Raw genomic sequence first — 14,835 nt, forward strand, 5'->3', positions numbered from 1 at the left:
AGACACCACATGTTCTCACTCGTAAGTGGGAGTTGAACAATGACAACTATGGACACAGAGAGGGGAACATCACACACCAGGGCCTGTCTGGGGGTGGAGGGAAAGGGGAGGGGAGAGTATTAGGACAAATACCTAATGCATGAGGTGCTTAAAACCTAGATGACAGGTTGATAGGTGCAGCAAACCACCGTGGCACATGTACACCTATGTAACAAACCTTCATGTTCAGCACATGTATCCCAGAACTTAAAGTAAAAGAACAACAAAAAAAAAGAATCAATAGTGTGTGTCGAACAGTAATGTATACAAAATACACGTTCATGCACATATATACATATATGATCCCATTATATATGTGCACTAAACACTAAAGAGACTTAAAATACAATTATATAAATATGGGATATAGTTGTGTCTAAGTTATAATGAAATCTGTGCTTTAGTAAGAACATTTCACATATTTGTGCTTTGTATGTAAGTATATCCCCATGAGGTTGTATGTTACTGAAATAGAAATACTGATTTGAGTAGCAGATTTACACACTAATAAATTGCCTATATTTCCCTTGTCTATCTTTATACAATAGTCCCTCCCTTGTCTGCAGGGCATACATTCCAAGACTCCCAGTGGATTCCTGAAACTGCATATGGTACCAAACCCTATACATATTATATTTTTTAAATCTGATAACTGTGACTAATTGGTGGGGATCATCTAAATGTGGATACACTGGTTAAGGGAAGATTCACGTTCTGGGCGGGATGGGGCACAGCATGGCGTGAAATTTTAGCTCCACCCAGAATGGTGCACAATTTAAAACTCATGAATTATTTATTTCTGAAATTTTCCATTTAAGAATTTTGGACTATGGTTGACTGCAGAAATTGAAACCGCAGAAATTGAAACCACAGAAAATGAAACCAGGAGTAAATGGATTGGGGGGGGTGCTACTGTACATAGGAATACATTATCCATTTCTTAATCGAGTCCTAAGTGTACTCCTCTGCTTAACGTTTTAATTGTGAAGAATTCCAGGTTTGCTTTCGGGGCTCAGGGATTCTCACGTATTAATTCTCCTTTAGCCTTTTGCCTTATTTCAGTGCCTCTGACTGATGAAGCGGACTGTCATGTAGCTTGGGGCTTGCTTGCTTTGGGGGAACAACTTCTGAAAGTGGAGGTGACACAATTTTGTGTTCCAGAGTATTTATATTTTGAAGAGAAAGCAGACCATTAATGCTAAACACACAAATAAAGACGTTTTGTGGCATTGCAGATCCTGTAAAACCTATACAGAAATTTTGTGTGTATGTCTAAGAGAGACCTTTTAGTCAGCCATCCAGATACTGTACTGGTGTCTTGTACCACTACTGACTGGAAAACTTGCCCATGTTAAAACTTTGCAATTGTAAAAAGTAGAAATGTGGTAATTCACTGCTTAATTAAAAGTAGTAATCTCTAGCTATACCCTCATACATGGCAAGACAATAGATGCCACCTTCTACCACCAGATATCATGTGAAATGTATTCATGAATCTATATATCCATACAAACTATGGAGATTTTTTCATAAAAGCAACAACGTTAGCATAAAGCAATCCGTGTATCAAGCATGAAAGGTTTTCACTGAATATGCAAAAAGACAAATGATAGAACCGGAAAATGAGATACGCAGGTTAAACTAGTGTGTCTTTGGAGCTGGCTGCATATGTAAAGCTTTCAACAGAATAATATTACACTTTACTGACAATGAAATGTCCATTACATAGAAGAATAATCATTATCATTAAGTGAATTTCCTGCTGAGTACATTTTTCACTGTGAGCAGGCTCATCTCTTGGGACATTTGCAAGGTAGCCTCTGTAAAATTGTTTAGATCAAAGAAAGTAAGAGCACTGGTTGTTTGATTTAGTTGTCAAATAAGAAAATAACGTGACGAGAGATTTTAAAGCAAGCTGAGGTGGATTTTTTACTGGTTCTTTAGGACAAAATTACGTACTTCTTTCTCATATTTTCACTGAAGTAATCCAAAGGATAAATGCATACATGTTGAAATTTTATTTGAAATAATCAAATCGTATTATAGGTGACTCATTCCCATCATCCTTATATGCAGAGATATCTACATATCAAAGCAACTGCTCAAAACGTCACACTGGTCAAAGGAAAATTAGAAAAATCTATTGTAAAGTATGCATTTCTTTTAATAATATTTAAACTATGAATAAAAGCCAATTTTTAAAATTTAGTCATGGAAAGTTTTATTTTTTCTAAGTTGTGGGTATTTGATGTTGATTTCACACCTTTCGTTTGTCTCTACCTTTCCTGAGACTTTCATACATACTTCATATAAAGACCTCTCAAAATACTTTTATTTCATGCTCCAGTTGTAAAATTTTTCTTTGAATTAGCAATGTTAAATAATTACGGGAACAAAAATCATTCAGAATTTGCTTATTCCTCAGCTTCACTTTTCCTTGATAAAAATCTAATTTGAATAGTAAGGAATGTTTATATTTGGTCGAAGAGAAAATTCATGAATACTGTGGATTCATAACATCATATTCCAAACAAACATAAATTTTCTGAAGAAAAAGCATTATAATAATAATAAACATAACAAGTTAACATTTTATGAGTAATTATTATGTCCAAGGCTAATTTTAATTTAGTCCTCACAACCCTCATGTAAGGTACTATTTTATCTCTGTTTTTCAAAAACAGAAATTGAAGCCCAGAAGAATTAGGTAATTTTCTGGTAAACAGAGAAGCCAGGGTTCAAAGTCAGACAGTCTGATTCCAGAGCCCATATTTATACCATTACCCTCTACTGTCTTACTGTGAATGAGCAGCCAAACCATCGCATACACAGGGAGAGGAAATGTTTGCTGAGTATATGCTTGCACTGATTGGGTGTATTAGCGGGATTCTTTGATCTTGACCTTTGTTGGTTTTTCTTATTTGTGTTGTATAAAGGAATTGGAAGGAAGGTAGATGTGAACAAGCCAAACAGGTTTCCTAGAGTAGGTGGCTCTTAAAATCCAATTTTCTATATTTAACCAAACTTCTTTGTTTTGTCACACAACTTTTTCTTTAAGGAAAATATTAATAGCAATAGCTAATAATGATCGTTCTTAATCTGTAACAGGTGGTAAACTCAGTGCTTTATAATCATATCCATGTTTACTGTGCAGGGCTCCAAGGCCCACCTATATTTCCAAATATGCCATATCTTCTTTCAAGATGAAGTATATTTTCTAAGAACCAAGATTGAATCTAGAAAACCAAGTAGATCTATTGTGTGTATGTGATGGAGGTAGAGGGTTGGAGTGTAAAACAATTGGTAATTAATGCATAACCCAATTAATTTGGTTAAAAGATCATCAGAATGACTAGCTCAGGAAACAGTTCATTTCATTATTTCAATCAGCAATTGAATTAGATCCATTCTGCAATTACCTAATCAATTTCTCAGCAGTAGACTGCATAATAGCTAAAAACTATCAGCCACTTAGCTAGAGCTATATTGATAGGTATTATTTTAATTACACATCACTAGCTCATTTCCCAGGATATAAACTGTGCTTTTTTGTATCTATCACAAAATATAAATGTTCTAGTATCCAAAATACGAATCCATGATTTAATAATTTCCAAGTCTTATTTGCAAAATAAAAGTCAGTGTATTTCCTAATTATTCATTCTAATCAACTGTCGATTTTAGTACACCAAGTGGTGTTAGTGATTATACTTCAAATATGGTCCACTATTATTCCATATCTTCTCTTATAAGAATGGCTGTGTTTCAGTTTTCTACTAAGTTTTATTATACTTTGCATTTCCACTATATTCATTGCCTTAGAATTAGATTTTCATGAATATCACTGAATTTTATATTTAGATCTTCAAACAGTAGAATAATTCACTGCATTAAAAAAAATTCCTAAAATTAAAACACAGTAGGCAGAATATAACACTTCATTGTGGCTAAAATTAAAAATCTTTAATTTTAGTAGATCATTTGTTGCAGTGCTAGTTCTGTATTGAGTCCCACTCTTTATACACACAAGATTTTTAATAAATAAATATTCGGAGGACATTTAATCTGCTATATCAGAGACACTTCACATCCTCAAGAAGAACCACATCATAAAGATAGCTATTCAAATGCCAAAGAGACAGGAAAGGTTCTCAAGGAGTTACCTAATCCATAGTTTTACAATTTAAACCTGAGTAAAAAAATACTAGTGGTCTAACTTTTCCTTCTCCTGTTCTTTTAAATCACCGAGAATAGTATCATTTGGTAACATACAGAGTAACTATCCCCTTTATCTTAGGAATGCTCTGCACAATTCTCATAAATCTCTGTATTTAAATTCAATATTCAAATTAATCTCAATAGAGACCTAAAATCCCATCTTCTACCAAATTCTCACTGTCTAGCAAATATTCCAGAGAAAATTATTGCCTCTCTACAATCTGCCATCAAACTGCTTTTCCAGGCTTCTCTCACATCTACTGTTATTCTAAATGAGCCCTGACCCATATTTTCCCTAGTACACACTATACGCTCACATAGTCCCTAGGCCTGAAGACATTTCCTCTTAGCTCAGTCTGCTAAAATCAAGACGGTTTCTATTTTACCTCCTTTGTAAAGACTTCCTTTATCACACCATATCCAGAAGTGGCATGCCATTTCTGCTTTTTTCTGGCATTGTGCATCTCCTGCATATTAATGATCATGTACAACACCATTGGATTACAATTTGATTGAATATGTAAACTGTAAAACACATAGAAGGTAAATGACAAATGTTTGTTGAAAGCATAACTGGGGGCCGGGACCAACCAGCCTAAGGGAGGCCACCATTTCTTGAAGGTACATTCTTGGCATCAGGAATGATAATTCCCTTTTTAGCACAGAGTTTAATTCTGAGTAGAATAAGAACGGCTCCCATACTGCCCAGTAAAGATCAGTGTGGTTACATGGTCAGAGCCTACCTCAGCATTGACTTTTACTAAGAGTACCTCAGTTTAGTTTTCAGGATGGTATGTCTTAAATTGTGGTCTATGGACATCTTTCTTTTTTTTTATTTTATTATTATACTTTAGGTTTTAGGGTACATGTGCACAATGTGCAGGTTTGTTATATATGTATCCATGTGCCATGTTGGTTTGCTGCACCCATTAACTCGTCATTTAGCATTAGGTATATCTCCTAATGCTGTCCCTCCCCCCTCCCCACACCCCACAACAGTCCCCGGAGTGTGATGTTCCCCTTCCTGTGTCCATGAGTTCTCATTGTTCAATTCCCACCTGTGAGTGAGAACATGCGGTGTTTGGTTTTTTCTCCTTGCGATAGTTTACTGAGAATGATGGTTTCCAGTTTCATCCATGTCCCTGCAAAGGACATGAACTCATCATTTTTTATGGCTGCATAGTATTCCAGGGTGTATATGTGCCACATTTTCTTAATCCAGTCTATCGTTGTTGGACATTTGGGTTGGTTCCAAGTCTTTGCTATTGTGAATAGTGCCGCAATAAACATACGTGTGCATGTGTCTTTATAGCAGCATGATTTATAGTCCTTTGGGTATATTCCCAGTAATGGGATGGCTGGGTCAAATGGTATTTCTAGTTCTAGATCCCTGAGGAATTGCCACACTGACTTCTACAATGGTTGAACTAGTTGACAGTCCCACCAACAGTGTAAAAGTGTTCCTATTTCTCCACATCCTCTCCAGCACCTGTTGTTTCCTGACTTTTGAATGATGGCCATTCTAACTGGTGTGAGAAGGTATCTCATTGTGGTTTTGATTTGCATTTCTCTGATGGCCAGTGATGATAAGCATTTTTGCATGTGTTTTTTGGCTGCATAAATGTCTTCTTTTGAGAAGTGTCTGTTCATGTCCTTCACCCACTTTTTGATGGGGTTGTTTGTTTTTTTCTTGTAAATTTGTTTGAGTTCATTGTAGATTCTGGATATTGGCCCTTTGTCAGATGAGTAGGTTGCAAAAATTTTCTCCCATTCTGTAGGTTGCCTGTTCACTCTGATGGTAGTTTATTTTGCTGTGCAGAAGCTCTTTAGTTTAATTAGATCCCATTTGTCAATTTTGGCTTTTGTTGCCATTGCTTTTGGTGTGTTAGACATGAAGTCCTTGCCCATGCCTATGTCCTGAATGGTATTGCCTAGGTTCTCTTCTAGGGTTTTTATGGTTTTAGGTCTTAACATGTAAGTCTTTAATCCATCTTGAATTAATTTTTGTATAAGGTGTAAGGAAGGGATCCAGTTTCAGCTTTCTACATATGGCTAGCCAGTTTTCCCAGCACCATTTATTAAATAGGGAATCCTTTCCCCATTTCTTGTTTTTGTCAGGTTTGTCAAAGATCAGATAGTTGTAGCTATGCGGCATCATTTCTGAGGGCTCTGTTCTGTTCCATTGATCTATGTCTCTGTTGTGGTACCAGTACCATGCTGTTTTGGTTACTGTAGCCTTGTAGTATAGTTTAAAGTCAGGTAGCGTGATGCCTCCAGCTTTGTTCTTTTGGCTTAGGATTGACTTGGCAATGCGGGCTCTTTTTTGGTTCCATATGAACTTTAAAGTAGTTTTTTCCAATTCTGTGAAGAAAGTCATTGGTAGCTTGATGGGGATGGCATTGAATCTATAAATTACCTTGGGCAGTATGGCCATTTTCACGATATTGATTCTTCCAACACATGAGCATGGAATGTTCTTCCATTTGTTTGTATCCTCTTTTATTTCATTGAGCAGTGGTTTGTAGTTCTCCTTGAAGAGGTCCTTCACATCCCTTGTAAGTTGGATTCCTAGGTATTTTATTCTCTTTGAAGCGATTGTGAATGGGAGTTCACTCATGATTTGGCTCACTGTCTGTGATTGGTGTACAAACATCTTTCATCAGAATCCACCTGAATGCTTGTTGGAAATGAGGCTTTTTGACTTTGTGAAAGTAGGCCCCAGGAATTTAAAATTCTGGCAAGTACCCCACATGTACCCAGTTGATTCTTATCCTAATTTGAAGTTTGAGAATCATGATTCCAGTCCGACCTTTAGCTTGGTAGATGTTAATAAGGAGTACTGTTTTAAAGGCTCTATGGTGAAATATATTTAAGAAACTCTATGTTAGATGTAGTTAATAGGGTTTACAGCAGAGCTTCTGAGAGCTTTTAGTAGCTATGTGTTGTGAATATTCACAAGGGGAGCATAGTTTATTGTGATTTTCTTTGGTAGGAAGCATCCTCTCCAACCAGTTTCTGGGAAAATAAGCCTCAGGAATTTGGCTCCAGCAGATGCTTTTCAATTCAGAGTCAGCTGTATGTGATTTGTTGGACCAATGAAATTGATCCATCAAAGGGGATGAAATGGACCCCTAATGATCTCTTAATGTTAGTATGGAGATAGGATGAGAGAGAAAGGCTTTGGAGAATGAGAGACACTTTCTTCTTTTAGGTAGTCTCTTTCTGCTCATTTCTTAATAATGCTATTTGCTTTTCTTTTTTATGTTACTTTTGAGGCATTCTTTCTAAGTGTTAATTTCAGCAATACTGAGTGTAAGTGGTATGTGTTTGTGTGTGTATGTATATATATAAGAGGGGAGAGAGAGGGATTAAAAAACTATATACTCCTCATAATCCTAATAATATTGGACTATAGCTTTTTACGTAGAAAACTGGACTTATATTCCTGCTTTGGTACTATGCATATGAGTCAAAATTGCATAGCTGTTTGCCTCTAAAATAAAAAACTAGCAAGACCTCATTACATACACAGAAAAGTGAAATAAATGTAGTTTCTAAAAACGTCAGAATAAAAATTTATAATCTGATGATTTACAGTTCATTCCATGGTTTTAGTGTGTAAAGGATAAAGATATCTAGTGGAAACAGATGAATTGGGTCAAGTAAGATTGGAATCCATTAAAATTCTAGCCTGAACCTTGGAGGTCTGGAGAAGCTTGGCCACCCAAGTGATATATTATATAGGCCATTATCTGCTTCTGAGTTTCCTAATTTTTTCATCTGATCGAGAAAATGGAAGGCTCAAAAATACCCCCTAAAACCCCTCATTTTGGAATCCCTGTTGGAACACTTAAGAAGGGATTGAAAATCACTGAGTAGTATTTGCCAGTTTGACGTTTAAAACAAATCCTTAATGCAAATAATTTTGAATAAATCAGATTCTTAAATTTATCCCAAAACTCACTTTGTCATATGATGGCTAACCTCTATAGGTATGTTTCAATTCAAGATCATCACTTCATCATTAAAACAAAGGCATCAAAATGAGCCTGCATTCACTAAGTATTCAAAGAGGGAAATCTGCATCCTTTTCACTTGTTTGGAACAACTAATTTCAAAAGATGCAGTATATTTATGTGCACAAAGTAGTATCCCCCTAATTATAATTTATTTTTGCCTATTGAAGAAAAACACAACAGATGTATTTCTACCAACTCTTGGATGGTCACATGGCAAAAGAACAATTGCATGAATTGCTTCAAATAGATGTTCAAGCATTTCGACATAAATACTTTTTCAGCATATCCTTGTTGGCATATTATAGCATTTAACCCTAATGCTATCTTTGTTGGGAATGCAGATGATAAACAAGATGGTTTACATTCTAGTCAGATCTCTTTCCTCTGTGATCAGTAAGTATCAGAAACAGAATCATCTACAGATAGCAGAGCAATTGCATTTTAAATGTCACATAGCTGCCTTTATTATTCCAGCTGGCGTGTGGAAAGAAGGGTCCCTCTGTTAATGAGACTAACACTGCCAGTCCCATTATAATAGATTTAAGCAAATAAATAACATGTTTGCCATTTCTGCTCTTGTTTTTCAAGCACTATTTTTGTCACTGATCTCATTGCTACAGACATTTCAGTGGAATAACTATAATTGTTGCAGGGCTTAGGAAATGAAAATTACACATGGAGTCCCTATTTGTTTTAGATAATTGAGCATATTAATCCAAATTGTCCTCAAAGCCTATCCTCCCCAGGGGTCTTGCTCACACTTGCTATTAATGCTAACATGACAGAAAGATACAATGGGTTAGGTTCAGTGGTTCACTAATGTGTGGCAATACCTATTGCACACTTGACAGGAGAGAAATAATAGCCATATTAGTTCAAAAGGCACAAAGTTTCCTGCAAGCCAGAAAAGGGATAGTACAAGATCCATCTAAATTATTGCCAAAATTGATTCAAAATTAGGACCACTGATCTCTGGTGTTATGTAATTCAGGGAAATTAAAAGTCCACCAGGAAAAAGTTCTCCTCTGTATTGAGAGGCTATAAATATCATTTTATGGAAAAGTCATGCTTTTCTAATTGCTTCTATAAGTCAGGATGTTTAGACACTGACTGTGGCTAAATGGGCAAGCCACACTATATGATTCACTCAATCTTACTCCTTTCCAATTTAGCCACTCTCATCTAGGCACTGCATGAGTCACATTATAGTTCTTTGACATATTGAGCTTTCTTTTCATTATCTACAGGTTTTCTGTGGGTGACCTAATGAGTAGCACATCTTTTAAATATCATCTTGTACTGATGACTCCCAAATCTAGAGTTCTAGCTGTACCTGTTCCTGTAACTCCAAATCCAAATATCCAACTGCTTAGTTGATTTTGCTGCATGAATGCTTAAAATACATCTCGAATGAGCGTCAAATGAGTCAAAACACAGCTCTTTATTTACACATTACCAAAACTTCTCTTTACTCACCATTCCTAAATTGGTAAATAACTTATATCCACCCACTTGTTCAAAGCAAGTCTCAGAAGAATCCTAGGCTTCTCTGTTTTCTTTCTTCATGACTTCCCAACACCCACACAAACATACCAGCAACACACAGACCTGTTGGTTCTTTCTCCATCCTATCCCTCAGTCTGTTCGCTCTTCTTACCTCCACTACTAACAGTGTGGTACCAGCTACAGTCTTCTTTTACCTGGACTCCTTCAAATAGCTCTTGTCCAGTTCCTCCCTTCCTCTCTTCTCTCCCCTTCTTTCTCTCTCCTCTCTTCTCCCCTTTCTTTCAAGAACAGAGAGCTTCTGTACGTCATTTTATAATCAATGAAGCCAGTCTCCTCCTAAACTGTTTTGAACAGAAAAAATAATAGTGGAAAAGGCGTGTTAACATTTTTATCTTACAGACAGCTATTAAAGCTCAGAGAATAAGAAGTGTTTTGTTACACACAGTGATTTAAATGTAGAGTTAGAGAATGCATCAATATGTTTCTTGAGGTACAGTTCAGTGAACCTGGAAACTCTTCTATATAACATAATAACAAGCATAAACTTTGTTAATTCTAAGTATTTTTAAGTCTGTTCTATTATAATGATCAGATAGCTAAGTATAATATTATATGGCTAAGTCATATGTCATTTTATTTTGGTTTAGCAAGGATATAAGCACTCCGTAATTCTAAATATTTAAGGGCTTTCAGAGTTATTCGTCTATCTTAAGACACAGAAATACATACTTTCAGTTATCTTTATTGCTCAATAATTTAAAGAACTAATGCAACTTGGAATTACTTAATTTTAAGAAGGAAACTCATATTATTTCATCTACCTGGGACCAGGCAAATATCAAATTGGTTTACTGTCCATAAGTAGCCCTGAGGAGATCATTTTGTACTGCAAATACTAAGTTTTTTTCTAAATGTATTATCTATTTTACTTTGTTGTGGGTATTATGTTGTTTTGAGGTATTTGTTCTAGAGCTTTTTTTTTTTGGTAGGAAGAGGCAGGAGATACAGAAATAGTGACATTTGTGCACATTCCAAAGCTGAGAAGTAAAATCAATATTACTCAAGAAGCAACTCTGAGCATGTTTATCTCAGTGTATTTCCTTCTAAGCTTCAGTAATGAGCCTCTAAAATTGTTATAGTATACACAGATAATAATCAGTGAGTTTTTTCACATAGCTTCTGGAAAAACTGCTTTGTGTTCCAGTTTTAATTAGTGCATTATTATCCATTGCTAATTTGAGGGGTTTAGTCTAGAATTAGTGCGCAGCTGCAGAGAATGCAAGCACATGAATTGCTGGATTAGATGGAGTTCAAACAAAGGGGAAGGAGTAAATGAGGGGAGCTGCAACAAACCATATCCTCCAAATAACTTCCAAAATTTCCCAGCTATTACCTATAATTTAAAAGTAAATTCCTTGATGGGAAGGAAGCTGTGTTTCTAAATCTGGATTGTTTTATAATAACAAAATATAGAATTACCTCTTGTTTTTTTTTTGAAAGATTTAAGACATTCAGAAAACTAAAAAGAATAACTTAACACAGACTCACTTACCTACTATCAAGATTTAACAAATGTCAAAATGTTGCCATGTTTGCTTTACATTTTTCTAAAAGCAATAAAATTCTGCAGAAGCAGTTAGGCCCCTTTGGAGTCCTCCTAAGCCTGCTCTTCACCCCATTCTCTTCTCCCTCATCCCAGAGGTAACCAGAAATCCAAGTTGGTGCAAGTACTCCCCACCTAGGTGTTTATATTTTGCCAGATGTTTATAGATTTACAACACGTACAGTTTTTCTTCATGTTTACACCTTACATAAATGATAACATGCTATATATATTATACTACTGCAGCTTATTTTTTTATCCAATCTTATGTTTGGATGATTTCTCAGTTATGAAACACATACAATTGAGTTTGTTCATTTTAACAGCTGTAATAAAAATCATGTTTTTTTAGTGTACATGTGCTGTGATAGGAATCATTTATAGCAGAGTTTCTCAAGCATGGCAGTGCCACCCCAGGAGCATTTGGAAAGGCAAGAAGCATTCTTTCGATGACAAAGTATTAGATTTCTAGGGCTGCCATAACAAAGTGCTACAACTGGGGTAGCTTAAAGAATAGAAATTTATTTTCTCCCAATTCTAGAGGCTCGAAGTTCGAGATCAAGGTGTCGACAGGATTGGTTTATTTCGAGGCCTCTCTCTGTGGCTGTAGAGGCTGTCTTCTCTGTGTCTTCACATGGTCTTCCCTCTGTAATATGTCTGTGCTGTCTCCTCCTCTTATAAGGACACCAGTCATATTGGATCAGACCTTACCCTAATGACCTTAGTTTAACTTAATACCGCTTTAAGATCCTATTCTCCAAATACAGTCATATTCTGAGGTACTGGGGGTTACAACTTCACCATATGAATTAGGGGATAGGGACACAATGGACCCCACAACACAGGTTGCTACTGGATAGAGGGGCAGGGGCCAAGGGCCAAGAAACCTGAACATCCTGCACTGAACAAAGGCATGGTCCTGCACCCTGGAGTGTCAATAGGAAACTCCTTTAGGATGTAAACCAACAAGTAGAATTCTTGGGTTGGAAGCATTCATCTGTTGTTCGACTTTATTAGATACTATCAAAATACTCTTCAAATAATTGTACCAATTTAAATTCCCAAAAGCAGCATCTAGAAACTCAAATTTCCTCCATCCTTGCAAACAATTGGTGTGTTCTCAATATTTTAAAATATATGCTAACATCATGGGTATGATATCATTGCTTCAGTTTTCACTTATTTGATTCCAAATGAGGTTAGATTTATCTATGCATATGAATTTATATAGGAATCATTCTAGTTGTCTGCTCTGTGAACTACTTTTTTATAATATTTACCCATTTTTATGTTCTTTATATTCTAGATACTGTCTTTTTGTTGCTTCTACATTTTTCAGATACCTTCTTCCAGCATGTAACTTACCTTTAACTTTGCTTCTGGTGTCATACTGAGGAATAGTTCAATGTAATAAAATTTATCAGTAATTTTCTTTGTGTAAGTGGTGTTTGAACCATACCTAAGGAAGCGTTCTCTATCCCAAGGTCATAAAGACATTCTCTTCTATTTCTTCCTAAAAAATTCAAAATTTTCCATTTCAAATTTAGGTCTTTACCTAATTTTATTTTTGTTATTATGCAAGGTAGGAATTTATTTAATTTTTCAATATGAATAGACAATGGTCCCATCATCAATGAGTGAATATATAATAATTTCCTAATTAAGTATGATTCTATTTCTGAGTCCTCTATTTTGACCCATTTGTCTACATGTCTATGCTATCATCTGGAATGTCATAACTGCTATAACTTTTTGATATGTCTTAATGTCTCCTAGGGGAATTATCTCTCCTTATTGTTCTTCGAGATTGCCTTGGCCCTTACTTCTCCCTCCATCTGAATTTTCAAATTCCCTTGTCATGTTAATGATAAGGAGAAATACATGGGCATTTCCTTGAAGTACATTAATTTTATAGTTTAATTTGGGGAAAAAGTAGTCCTTAAACATTAAGTCTTCCCATCATGAGCATCTTATATTTTATTAATTCAGGCTTTTAAAAAGTTATGATTTTAAAATAAAATATTATAATTTATTCATGTATTATGCACCTTTAGTTATATTTATGTATATTTATCTTAAAATATATGTTGCTATTATCAATGGTATGCTTTCTTTGATAAATTATTATATTGGGTGTTAATGGGTTCCTAAGGAGGTACTCTTGATTTTTGAATGTTGGTCCTAGATTCCAGCACAGTTACTAAATTTTCACTTTACTTCTCACAACTCATCTTTAGAGCTTCTTTCTTTCTCTTTCTTTCTTCCTTTGCTTTCCTTTCTTTCATTTCAATAGCTTTAGGGGTACAGTGGGTTTTGGTTACAGAGATGAATGGTATAGAGGGGAAGTCTGGGCTTTTAGTGTAAATAGTATACGTTGTACCCAATAAGTAATTTTTCATCTGTCACCCCTTCCCCTTCTGAGTCTCTAATGTTTGTTACACCACTCTGCATGCCTTTGCATACCCATAGCTTAGTCCTCATTTATAAATGAGAACATGGGGTGTTTGGTTTTCCATTTCTGAGTTTCTTCGCTTAGGATTCTATTTCATATGTATATAATCATATCAAACAGAAGTTATTAAACATTTTCTCTTTTAAATTCTTATTCTTCTTTTTCATATTCGTACATTTGCTAGAGCTTTTGTAAAAATGTTGAATTGTGTCAACTGGTATATTTAATTTTATCTGTATTTTAATGAGGATGCTTTCAAGTTTAACCATTAAGTATAATGTCTGTTATAGGTTTTTAATAGAGATCCTTTAACACTTCCTAATCATAGTTTGCAAATATTTTTAAAGATTAATCACTTTTATTTTAACCCCAAAATTCTGTATATATTAAAATTATCACATGGTTCATATCATTTAATCACTTAATGAGGTGAATTTTTATTATTGGTGCTTGAATTCTTAGGACAAACCTTCACTGATAAAGCCATATTATTCATTGTTATTTATTTTGAGATAGATTTGTTTTTCTCATATTTTATTTGCATGCATTTTCATTAGTATATCTACATTTTCTTTTCTTGTATGTCCTGTTCAGTTTTGATTTTGTTGACAACTAAGTAACATCAACTTTGTATCAAAGTTTTACTAGTTTCAGAAAATAATTTGATTAGTACAGCAGAGATATCTACTTACTTCATAATATCTCTCTCAATCTATATTTTTTCTTTCTTTCTTCATAGGAGATCTCTGATGATATTCCAGCATATTTTCTGCTCATTCTTACCTAGGTGTGACCATGCCATTAGCTCTGGAAGGGCTGTTGTGCTCTCATGTGAAATGCTTCTCATGACGTTATGCATGGACAATATTGAAGCGTGATATGATGGCTTTGGGTCTAGTCAAAGAGATATAAACAGAAGTGCTACAAGAGATCTCTAGGAAGGTCTCTTAAAAGAGAAGATGTGGATTTAAGTCTTCTCCTTTCCTTCTGTGTGTGGC

General features: G+C 35.2%; 1 long non-coding RNA gene across 1 annotated transcript in view; it reads right to left on the reverse strand.

Moving 5' to 3' along the window:
- LOC131383766 (uncharacterized) overlaps positions 1 to 14,835 on the reverse strand; it is a 43,151-nt gene that overhangs the window by 13,878 nt on the left and 14,438 nt on the right. The window contains exon 2 of the long non-coding RNA XR_009214022.1: positions 9,934 to 10,123. This is a non-coding gene — a long non-coding RNA (uncharacterized LOC131383766). The remainder of the gene's footprint in view (positions 1 to 9,933; positions 10,124 to 14,835) is intronic.

This window comes from Hylobates moloch, unplaced genomic scaffold (genome assembly GCF_009828535.3).
Source record: "Hylobates moloch isolate HMO894 unplaced genomic scaffold, HMol_V3 SCAFFOLD_6, whole genome shotgun sequence".
Taxonomy (NCBI): Eukaryota; Metazoa; Chordata; class Mammalia; order Primates; family Hylobatidae; genus Hylobates; species Hylobates moloch.